Here is a 12293-nt window from a genome sequence, read left to right on the forward strand (position 1 = left end):
TTTAAACCAAATCCAATAATCACCCTCCTGATTTATTTCTTTATCTAACCACAGCTAGAACTGAAAACTCATAATTATACCACTAAAAAGAATATTCAGCTGGTTTAGCAAGAATCCCTATTTGACATTACAGGTTGCTTAAGCCCCTTTCAGAAGATTTAATGGAAACAATTACAAAAAAATTAAGTACAAAGACTTTACTTTTTGGAAGAGATCCATGCAGGAGCTTGCTGGCTCATTCTGCCATGAACATAATCAGCTAGGACAGAAAAAGTCTATATTGAGGGAAGAAAATTCGACCGTAAAGCAGTCTTAATCAGGGGCATAGAAAATTTAAATTAAGCAAGGTAAAAGGCAGAATGAATTGTCTGCGTAAAACATTTTTTTCCTGTGTATCTCTATGCCTAACACACTGCAAGGCGCAAAACTCTGCGGCATGTGACGTCACTGCTGCTTCTTAAAAGACTGGAAAGTAAGCTGGTGCAGTCTGGGTCATGATCCTGAACGCAATGCGTTACATGGTGTATGCGCTTCCTGTCTGGTGCGCATGTCTGAACTCTATATGGTATTGTGGAACACAGGAGTGTTGCAACAAGCTGCTGTCATAAAAGAAATGGAATGTTGCATTAAACCACTCTGCAAGGTCACTGGGGATCTGTCTATATCCTATACATGTTTCAGGTAATGTTTCTTGTACCGTGTTAGCCCGTTGAAAAAGTAGTCCAGACCAGGCACAAATTAGACCTAAGGTTTGAAGCAGATAACAGATTCCTGTAGTAGTTTATCTCCACAGAAAAAAATATATGCATCTGCTTCTAGTCTTGGTAATTAGCCATAATGAATGCAAAGTGTGGGGATACAAACGTATGCAATCAGCTTTGAAGAAGCTTTGATAAAGAAGTGATTATCATTTTAGTTAGCCAATTGAAGGTATTACCTTTACACCATTTTTGTTATGCTTCATATCAAAAGTTCTACCCTATAACTTTATCCTATACATGCAATCTAAGCATAACAATTAAGATATTCTATTTAAGATTAGCTAACAAAGTCATGTAAATAGCCCTTCAAATAAATTAATGATATCATCTTATAGATTACCAAGTAATGCCATTTGTAGGCAGATCCATTCAGCTAAGTAAAAACCATAAAGGTGGCCCCACACGGGCCGATAAAAGCTGCCGACAGACAGAGTCGAAGGGCTTCCTCGATCGAGATCTGGCCGAAAGTCGGCCAGATCTCGATCGGATGGGACTATAAATCCCGTCGGATCACGGCCGCATCTGTTCGTTGATGCATAAAATCCATTCTGCTTCTCTCCTAAGCAGTAATGTGTTCCTATCCACACCACTCCTAGCTGTCGTCACTTGGTCCATGTCCATAATGCGTAAAGATGAAACTGTATGTTTATGTTAATTACATTGTAATACCAAAGGGGTGGTTTCCTTCCCAATTCTAATAACACTTTTGTGCTTAAGGAACCTATCTTTTAGTTTCTGTACTGTTTTCCCAATGTAGTACAACCCACTTGGGCAAATAATTACATATATTACATGGGTTGATTCATATGTAATTCTATGTTTTATTACGAACCTTTGTAGGGTCCGTGAATGGATGTCCCCTGTATCATACTTTTGCATACAGAACAATTTTAGAAACAAAAGTTACCAGGTTATGGGTTAGAGAGGAAGTGGGGGGTCGAATAATGAGACCTGTCATTGGCCTTAAGCAAAAAATCTTTCATGTTTCTGCCCCATTTGTAAGCAAATATCGCAGGATTTCTAAAGTTTTGACCTAAAATGGCGTTTGTTTGATGCCAATGTTTTTGCACAATATGTTTGATAAATCGACTGGCTGTAGTGACTTTGCTAACAAATACTTTTCTATCTACATTTGATTTCTGTCTGTCTGTTTCTGTGTTTACCTGAGATATTGCCTGTTTGACCACCTCTTGGGTATACCCAAGCTCTCAAAATCTATCTGCCCTTCATTTAATGAATTCTGAAGTAATACACTTGACCCTGGTCAATTGAGAATAAGGTAAAGCCCTAATCAGTGAGGGTGGATGGAAACTACTTGCATGAGTGTTCAGATCCGTAGCGGCAAATATTGGTTATCAATTTACCTGCCTCATATCTATCATTATATCAAGGAAGGCTACAGATGTTGTGCTCCATGATGCCATGAAGTGAATGGTAGAAGGAATCAAGTTCAAATAGCCAAGGAAGGCTTGGCAAATGACGGGGCCACATTACTCCCTATCACGTACCCTGCTTCTGTCTGTAAAAAGTATTCTCTGGGCTAAAATAATTGTGGTCCAAGATATAACATAATAATTCATAAATTAACGAAACCAAGGGATCCTTCTCATCTTTATTCAAAAGTAATTTGTATATTGTGGATTTACCCAGTTCATGTGGAATATGAGTGTACAAGCTCGAGAGATGTCCATAGTGACCAATATGACAGGGGACTGTGAAAGATCTTAAGAAAATCAAAGAATCCTTAATAAAGGATGGTATTTCCACAACATGCGTTTGAAGGAAGGAATCAACAAATTGGGCAAGTAGCTGACAAATGGAGCCTGAAGCAGAGATAATGGGTCTCCCAAAAGTGTTAGATGCATTTATGGATCTTAGAAAGTAAGTAAAGACATGGACCTCATGGGTGATTCATAATAAGAAATTCACCTGTTTTTTCATCTATGATGTGTGCTTCTTGTGCTTTTGTTACCATCTCCCTTATCCTTTTCGATATGTGACGGTGGGGTCAGAAGATAATCTTTCATAGCAGACAATGTCTGACAATTGGCTAAGGGCCTCTGTTTTATACTGGATATAGACCATAATTACTATCCCTCCACCCTTGTCCGAAGGTTTAACAATTCTGGATGTATCCCTAGTTAAGTCCCTTATGGAGATCATTTCTCTCTGTTGTACATTACTCTGGTATTTATCTTTGTGTTTCACATAGTTATTAATATCGGGTTTGACATTATTGGCAAATGTACTCACAGACTTGTCCTGTATAGGTGGCATGAGAACAGATTTAAGGTTAAGTTGTTTAGACATCTTAGAGGCCTGTTGGTCAGCCCCCGGATCCACACACTCCACTGGAGGTCTAAAGGCAAAGAAGGAATTAAGATTACGTTTTTAACAGAATTTAAACAATCAAAAATCAAAGTAATTAAAATTTCTACTAGGGACAAAACTCAGACCCCTACCTAGGACACAAACTTGTGTGTCTGATAATGGTGTGGAAATGTGGGAATTTATTTGTCCCTCTTGAGTTCTTACTGGGCTCGATGTGGTTCTCTGTGATCCCTCCTGGTCTATATGACTGCCCTGTCCTTGGAATTTCCTCTCTTGTTTTTTTTCTTTGATGGCCTTGTTTGACCCTGGATTAAAATCAGTCTTTCATTGCTCGCCAGGGGAGTCACAAAGACTTTGACAAAGCTTGCACAGAGCAAGCGAAACACGCGTCAGGCGCACACTTTTTTTTTTAACTTGTTAGGCAGGGCGACAGAATTTTAAAATTAACTGTCTTTTGGAAAAGGTCGATGTGCGGGGTGAATGTGCAGGGGTTGAGGGTGGTGTCAGGTAGAAGGGAAGCTTAGCAGGACGTCGGATCTCTCCTTTAAATCCACCTCAGAGAAACTGGAAAATGTAACATAGTAACATAGTAAGTAAGGTTGAAAAAAGACACATGTCCATCGAGTTCAACCTTTTTTTTTTTGAATTAACTACCTATCTGCCAGTTGATCCAGAGGAAGGCAAAAAAAACCCATCTGAAGCCTCTCCAATTTGCCTTAGATGGGGAAAAATTCCTTCCTGACTTCAAAATGCCAATCGGACTAGTCCCTGGATCAACTTGGACTATGAGCTATTTCCCATAACCCCGTATTCCCTTACTTGCTGAAAAGCTATCCAACCCCTTCTTAAAGCTATCTAATGTATCAGCCTGTACAACTGATTCAGGGAGAGAATTTCACATCTTCACAGCTCTCACTGTAAAAAAACCCTTCCGAATATTTAGGCGGAACCTCTTTTCTTCTAATCGGAATGGGTGACCTTGTGTCCTACTGGTAAATAAAGCATTAGAGAGATTATTATATGATTATTATATGATCCCCTTATATATTTATACATAGTCATCATATCACCCCTTAAGTGCCTCTTCTCCAGCGTCAACATCCCCAATTTGGCCAGTCTTTCCTCATAGCTAAGATTTTCAATACCTTTTACCAGCTTAGTTGCCCTTCTCTGTACCCTCTCTAATACAATAATGTGCTGTTTGAGTGATGGAGACCAAAACTGTACGGCATATTCTAGATGGGGCCTTACAAGTGCTCTATACAGTGGAAGAATGACCCCCTCCTCCCTTGACTCTATGCCCCTTTTAATACAGCTCAAGACCTTATTTGCCCTTGATGCTGCTGACTGGCATTGCTTGCTACAGCCAAGTTTATCATCTACAAGGACTCCAAGGTCCTTTTCCATAATGGATTTGCCTAGTGCAGTCCCATTAAGGGTATAAGTGGCTTGGATATTTTTACATCCCAGGTGCATGACTTTACATTTATCAACATTGAATCTCATTTGCCACTTAGCTGCCCAGATTGCCAGTTTGTCAAGATCATGTTGCAAGGATGCCACATCCTGGATGGAATTAATTGGGCTGGATAATTCTGTGTCATCTGCAAACACTGATACATTACTTACAACACCCTCCCCTAAGTCATTAATGAACAAGTTAAATAAAAGTGGACCCAATACTGAGCCCTGGGGGACCCCACTAAGAACCTTACTCCAAGTAGAGAATGTCCCATTAACAACCACCCTCTGTACCCGATCCTGTAGCCAGTTTCCTATCCACGTGCAAATGCCTTCATTAAGCCCAACAGACCGTAGTTTAGAAAGCAGTCGTTTGTGGGGCACAGTAACGCTTTGGCAAAATCCAAATAGATCACATCTACTGCCCCCCCCCCACTGTCCAGAATCTTACTTACCACATCATAAAATGCAATCAAATTCGTTTGACATGACCTATCCTTCATAAAGCCATGCTGATTGTTGCTCATAATGCCATTCATTAGGACAAAATTTTGAATGTGATCCCTTAACAAGCCTTCAAATAATTTGCCCACCACAGATGTCAAGATTACTGGCCTATAATTGCCAGGCTGAGATCGTAATCCCTTTTTAAATATTGGAATAACATCATCTTTTCTCCAATCCATAGGCACCATACCAGATGACAGTGAATCTGAGAAAATCAGAAATAAGGGCTGGTCTAAAACTAAACTAAGCTTTCTTAGAACCCGGGGGTGTATGCCATCAGGCCCTGGAGCCTTGTTTACATTAATTTGTATTAAAGCTTTTTGAATCATATCCTGAGTCAGCCACTGACTAGATTGAGCTGAACCATTCGTGCAGTTATTAAGTGAGCCTGTGAACCCAGACTCCTCTATTGTATACACTGAAGAAAAGAACTGATTTAACACATTTGCCTTTTCTGTATCTGTTACAACCAAACTGGTACCATTATTTAATGGAGCAACACTCTCAACCTGCATCTTTTTACTATTAATATATTTAAAAAACTTTTTAGGGTTAGTTTTCACCTCCACCGCAATTAACTCTTCATTTCTTTTCCTAGCCTTCCAGATTGCTGATTTACAACATTTATTACAGTGTTTATATTCATTAAATGCAGCTTCCGTCCCTACAGATTTGTATTTTGTGCTAATCCCATGGGGAGGGGGTAAGATCTACATCAGCAGGAGTAAAAGAATATAATTTTCGTTACATGGGAACATAGGCAGGGTGTCTATACATCGGAAGAAATAATAGAAAATAGAATATATTTTCGCTACATGGGAACATAAGCAGGTTGCCTGATTTCCCATACATATTTGGGCCATTGCATTAATCCTGCGGGGAGGGGGGGGAAGAGCTATGAATGGATAGTTAATCCGCAAGAGCAATATATTATACTCTGCTCCAGATACAATATACTGGCGAATTCCTCCTCACTCGAGAATATTATCCACTATCTCTACACTATAATATCCATCTGGACAATTTATATTCATGTATGGTTGACAATGCACTGACTTTGATCAGTTATTTAAGGACATTTAACCCTCATTCGTCCGTCTACAAGCTAGTGATCATATAGTCTGCATAGCTTTTCTCTCCTAACTCAACTTTTAACTTTTTTTTTAATTTGAGCATAGTTTTATGTATTTAGTAATAAAAGCTAAGATTTACCTTGAAATCTTTGGTTGGTCGGAAACTATGTTGAGATGGTGCAACACAATGCGTCATTCCATCTCTCTCTCTCTCCTCTCTCTTGGTTCACTCTGTTGGTTCATCTGTGAGATCAGTACCACTACCAGATGAGGATGATCCTCTACTTGTTTGTCGGGGTGTAAATTTACGAAATCTTCTGAAGTAAGTTTCACCCTTCAACCATCTACAGATGTTATCTGTTTTATAGTCCAATGGATCTGCCTTGCTATCACTACGAATGGCATTACTTGGTAATCTACAAGATGATATTAACTATTTGAAAGGTTATATACATGCCTTTGTTAGCTGATCTTAAATAGAATGGGTTAATTGTTATGATTAGATTGCATGTATAGTATATAGACAGATCCCCAGTGACCTTATGGAGCAGTTTAATGTAACATTCCGTTTCTTGTATGACAGCAGCTTGTTGGAATGCTCCTGCATTCCACAATACCATATAGAGTAAAGAGATGCTCACCAGACAGGAAGCAAATATGCCGTTGAGCGCATTGTGTTCCGTATCATGTGCCAGACTGCACTGACTCCACTTTCCTATTTTTTAAGTATACATATATTGGAGACTTGGATGGGCAGCCACCTGCTGGATCAACACCTCAAATTTATACATGAGTGTGCTCCTTCCAACATTTTGTAACTGCACAGCAACAAGACTGAAATAATAATGGGGATAACATTACTTACTGCCACTGTTTTCAAGATAGCAAAGGAATCATTAAAAGGAGGGGTGCCATATGTTAAGCACCGGTCTTACATTTAATAACTTACCCGAGAACCCAGGCTGATGCTCCTGTTCAATGAAAACTGCAATGACAATGGGTACTTCTGTAGGAGAACCACATTGCCATCTTCTTTTGTCTCTGCAGCTGTTGGCAGGGTACATATGCACAGGGGAGTGAGATACCGGCTTTTTGTCTTTATATTCTGCTATGCATGTGCACCCGAAAAGGAACACAGAGTAGAATATGAAGACAAGATGCTTCTACAGCAATACCCCGGGTTGGTGCAGTTTTTAACAGAAGCACTGGCATAGGGTCGCAGGAAAGCGATTATAATCAATGGGAGAAGGCCCAAATATAAAAAGAGTTGGGGAGCAATGCAAGCATTAAAACATTCCATGGGGTTGCCAAATAAAGGTTGTGATTGACTATTTGATAGCCCCTATGTGGACTGACAGACTACAGGAGCCTCTATTTGGCAGAATACCTTGTTTTTAAGCAACCAAAACTTACCTCCAAGCTTGGGATTCAAAAAGAAGCACCTGGTTTAAAGTCACTAAGAGCAACATCCAAGGGATTGGTGAGCAACATGTTGCTTGTCAGGGCCACTGGTTGTGGATCACTGATCTATGGCATCTTGAAACACAGCTATAACCAAAGACTTAACCCACAAATAGCAATTCATAGTAAATAATGAAAACCATTCAGTAGATAAACGGCATTATTTATTCGCAACTCTGCCAGCATAGCTAAAATACTTAACCCATAAAAACAGAGACCGTGCCATTCAAGGTGTGGGCTCACATTACATACACACATATTTAAACTTTGTGGTGCTTTGAAAAAAGCCCCCTAGTGTGTCAGCTGCATATCAAATGAATTAATTAACTAAGGCTTCAGATACTGTAAATTATATATAAGAAACGCTTGGAAAATAAACTATGCATCACTTTTGATCTGGGTTTCCTTGAGTAGTCACAGAGAAGCAAAGCACACAAGAGTGCATTACAAACAGCCAGATGGGGTGTGACAAGAGGTTAAATGTCCTGCAGCAGTAGGGATGATTACAGAATAAAGCCTCAGGAGTGCTTTAAGGGGGCAAGTATGGTTTACACAATGAGCCGAGCAGGATGCACTAGACTAGACAATTCAGCTAGGATGAAGACAGAAATGCAGAAAAGTAAATGGAGGAAAAAAGGTAAAAGCAATTACCTTTATTATCTTCATCTACATTACTCATTCCATGTTCTCATGTAATCCCTTAAATATGTTGGCTTGGACACAATCATTTCAGAGCAGGCCATATATGGTCTCAATAAAATACAGTACCTATAAAAAATGGAAAGGACCAAGTATGCACAATAATTGCTAACAGAAAAATATCTGATTTTAACAATACATAACCAGAGATAATTTTACTGGTATAATTATATCCAGGATCTACATTCATAGCATTTGTTTTTGGCAGTTGCTGTAATATTAATGATCACCTTCCAATAAGAAGCTGAAATCATGGTTATACCTTACTACAACCCAATTACCATTCTCCGATATGTTTATCTGAGAATGTTCTTACATAGTAAAAATCTGGTTGAAAAAAGACAAAGTCCATCAAGTCCAACCCCTCCAAATGAAAACCCCGCATCCATACACACACCCCTCCCTACTTTCACACAAATTATATATTCTTCTATTAAGGCAGGCCATATGGGGAATTGTAGTTACTAATTTTGGGTAGTTTATCGAGTTATTTTTCAAAAATGTAACAATTTTTTTTAATAAAAAATAAATAAAAAAACAAACTAATACAAAAAGTCACACTAGTCACACTATGTGACCTGACTGAATCCAGACTCCTGGACTATTTACAACCCACCAGGTCTGGACTGAGAATTAAAATAGGCCCTGCCATTTCAGGTACACAGAGGCCCAATCAGCCCACACAAAGGCCCAAACAGCCCCCACCAGCCCCCACCAGCCCACTAAATACTGACTTTCTATGGCAACTTATAGCAGCCCCTCTGGCATTTGCCAGAACCCACAGATCATCAGTCTGGGCCCACCCTAATTCATTGTATTTACTCTACATTTGATCTCTATCTATCTGTAACGTCCTAATTTATTGCCCACTGATCTAACAGAATACATGCTGTGCGTTTCTAGCTTTCATTTGTATTTTGCCTGACGAAGGGGGCCTTGGTGCTCCGAAAGCTTGCAATGTATTTTTTTTATTGTTAGCCAATATAGGTATCACTTCTACAATACTTTTTGTATTTGTTTGTTTTTTTATTTGTTTTTGTGCTTAACAATTTTTTATAAAAATTAATAACTTAAGGAAAGAATTCCAACTCAGTAGTTTTGAGGACAAAGGTATAGTTACCCACTTGGGATTCATCAGAATATGTTCTTTCCAATAATGTGTAATTTCCTAGGGTTAATTTATTGTTAGTTGAATGTTTGGCCTTGAAATCAGAAGTATGCAGTTTCGTGGAGCGATGGTTTGAAAATTTGGTAGTGTACTGCTTGGAGTTTATGACTTAAGCTGGCCATAGATGTTGAGACTTTTAAAAGATCCGATCATCATCGTGAGACCATGATTATCTCGGAACGATCGTACGATCGTATGAATTGTCCATCAACTAAAAAGACCAATTTGGCAGGAAAACAAAGGGTAGCTGCCTGCTTGGCCCTGCAAACATAGATAGATTGCACTGGGGCCAACAAAGATTTTTTAACCTGGCCAATCAATTTCCTGACAGATGTCGGCCACAAAATCGTAAGATGTTCGACCGTTTGAATCCCACTAACCACACGATAATTTCGGAAGATTGGTCAGACTTCGCTAAAATTGGTCATTCTGCAAGAGAAATCTTTGCGTCTATGGGGACCTTTATACAAGTGAGAATTCTCTATAAAACTAGATATATTTGCTACTGGCAAGTTCAGGAGACATAAAACTTTACAAATATGCTGTGGTTTTGTGTGTAAAATAAATTATGTTTCTCATATATGTTTTTGTATTATGGGAAATATGATTTTTTGCCATTTTTAGACACTTAGAAGCCTATATCTTTTTACAAAAGTGGAATTATTTTGAAAGCCTAGGTCAGGGATCCCCAACCTTTTGAACCCGTGAGCAACATTCAGAAGTAAAAGGTGTTAGGGAGCAACACAAGCATGAAAAATGTTCTTGGGGTGCCAAATAAGTGCTGTGATTGGCCATTTGGTAGCCCCTATGAGGATTGTCAACCTACATTGAGGCTCTGTTTGGCAGTATACCTGGTTTTTATACAACCAAAACTTTTCTCCAAGCCCGGAATTCAAAAATAAGCACCTGCTTTGAGGCCATTGGGACCAACATTCAAGGGGTTGGAGAGCAACATGTTGCTCACGAGCTACTGGTTGGGGATCACTGGCCTAGGTTGTCAAAAAAAAAAACAATATATTGTTTTCCTGGGTAAACTAAAAGACCCCCCAGTAAAGGCCCATAAAGTGAAAGGGCACAAAATGTAAAAAAAAGGGTCTGCCAATAGAAGTAACAAATCGGCTGGCAGTGAAAAGGGTTAAAGGGGAGTGCATTTATGTATATATGATATACGGAGCGCACTCCCTTTGCCCAAAATCAAAGCCTGGGTGCCAGTCTAGGAATAATAGATATCGAGTGCAAATTGATGGCACAGCACAGACATCTTTACAACAGGATCTGCTTGAAAATAAGTAGAGGTTTATTAGACAAAATAAATAATAAACCTCTAATGATTTTCAATCAGATCCTGTTATAAAGATATCCGCGGTGTGCCATCAATTTTCCCTCGATATATTATAGATATATATATATATATATATTATAGATATATATATATATATTATAGATATATATATATATATATATATATATATATATATATATATATATATATATATATATATATATATATATATATATATATATATAACAAACAAGTTGGAGGGGGTGGGAGCTACAACATGGAGCTGGTCACTGCTCCTGTAGAACTATAACAAACAAGGGAAAGTTGTGCTCACCACTAGTTTTTAAAATCATTAGGCGGGGGTGCAATGAGGGTGTGACCACAAAATACATATAGACAAATACAAGATTCCTCTGCACTCAACCCATTATCAATATATTTAAGACAGAGACATTTTGTGCATACTGCTACTGAAAAATGCCTTACCCTTTAAACAAAACAGGGATTGTTTGTCCATATATTGCAATATATTTAAGCTGGCCAACTACGTCAAAGTCATCCCATATCTGGCCAGTCCTATGCTCAATTTTCATTTGATTCATTAAGAATTCTATGGTTTCATTATACATTTTATAAAAGGGACGAACACGTTTTACCTGCAACTTACTAGCTGCTTTCAAAGTAAAACTCCCAAACTTGGCTGCCCTTTTATTAGACACCAGTGGGATCACCTGACTATAGTTGGAGGGGGTGGGAGCTACAACATGGAGCTGGTCACTGCTCCTGTAGAACTATAACAAACAAGGGAAAGTTGTGCTCACCACTAGTTTTTAAAATCATTAGGCGGGGGTGCAATGAGGGTGTGACCACAAAATACATATAGACAAATACAAGATTCCTCTGCACTCAACCCATTATCAATATATTTAAGACAGAGACATTTTGTGCATACTGCTACTGAAAAATGCCTTACCCTTTAAACAAAACAGGGATTGTTTGTCCATATATTGCAATATATTTAAGCTGGCCAACTACGTCAAAGTCATCCCATATCTGGCCAGTCCTATGCTCAATTTTCATTTGATTCATTAAGAATTCTATGGTTTCATTATACATTTTATAAAAGGGACGAACACGTTTTACCTGCAACTTACTAGCTGCTTTCAAAGTAAAACAACCAAACTTGGCTGCCCTTTTATTAGACACCAGTGGGATCACCTGACTATAGTTGGAGGGGGTGGGAGCTACAACATGGAGCTGGTCACTGCTCCTGTAGAACTATAACAAACAAGGGAAAGTTGTGCTCACCACTAGTTTTTAAAATCATTAGGCGGGGGTGCAATGAGGGTGTGACCACAAAATACATATAGACAAATACAAGATTCCTCTGCACTCAACCCATTATCAATATATTTAAGACAGCGACATTTTGTGCATACTGCTACTGAAAAATGCCTTATCCTTTAAACAAAACAGGGATTGTTTGTCCATATATTGCAATATATTTAAGCTGGCCAACTACGTCAAAGTCATCCCATATCTGGCCAGTC

At 38.8% G+C, this 12293-nt stretch overlaps 1 long non-coding RNA gene across 1 annotated transcript in view; it reads right to left on the reverse strand.

Moving 5' to 3' along the window:
- The window catches only part of LOC121398764, a 146978-nt gene extending 140276 nt beyond the window's left edge, over positions 1-6702 (reverse strand). Inside the window, exons 1-2 of the long non-coding RNA XR_005964516.1 lie at positions 6273-6702; positions 3015-3120 (exon numbers count right to left, since the gene is read on the reverse strand). This is a non-coding gene — a long non-coding RNA (uncharacterized LOC121398764). The remainder of the gene's footprint in view (positions 1-3014; positions 3121-6272) is intronic.
- Positions 6703-12293: the final 5591 nt, after the last annotated feature.

The sequence above is a fragment of the Xenopus laevis genome, chromosome 9_10S (genome assembly GCF_017654675.1).
Source record: "Xenopus laevis strain J_2021 chromosome 9_10S, Xenopus_laevis_v10.1, whole genome shotgun sequence".
In the NCBI taxonomy this organism is placed as follows: Eukaryota; Metazoa; Chordata; class Amphibia; order Anura; family Pipidae; genus Xenopus; species Xenopus laevis.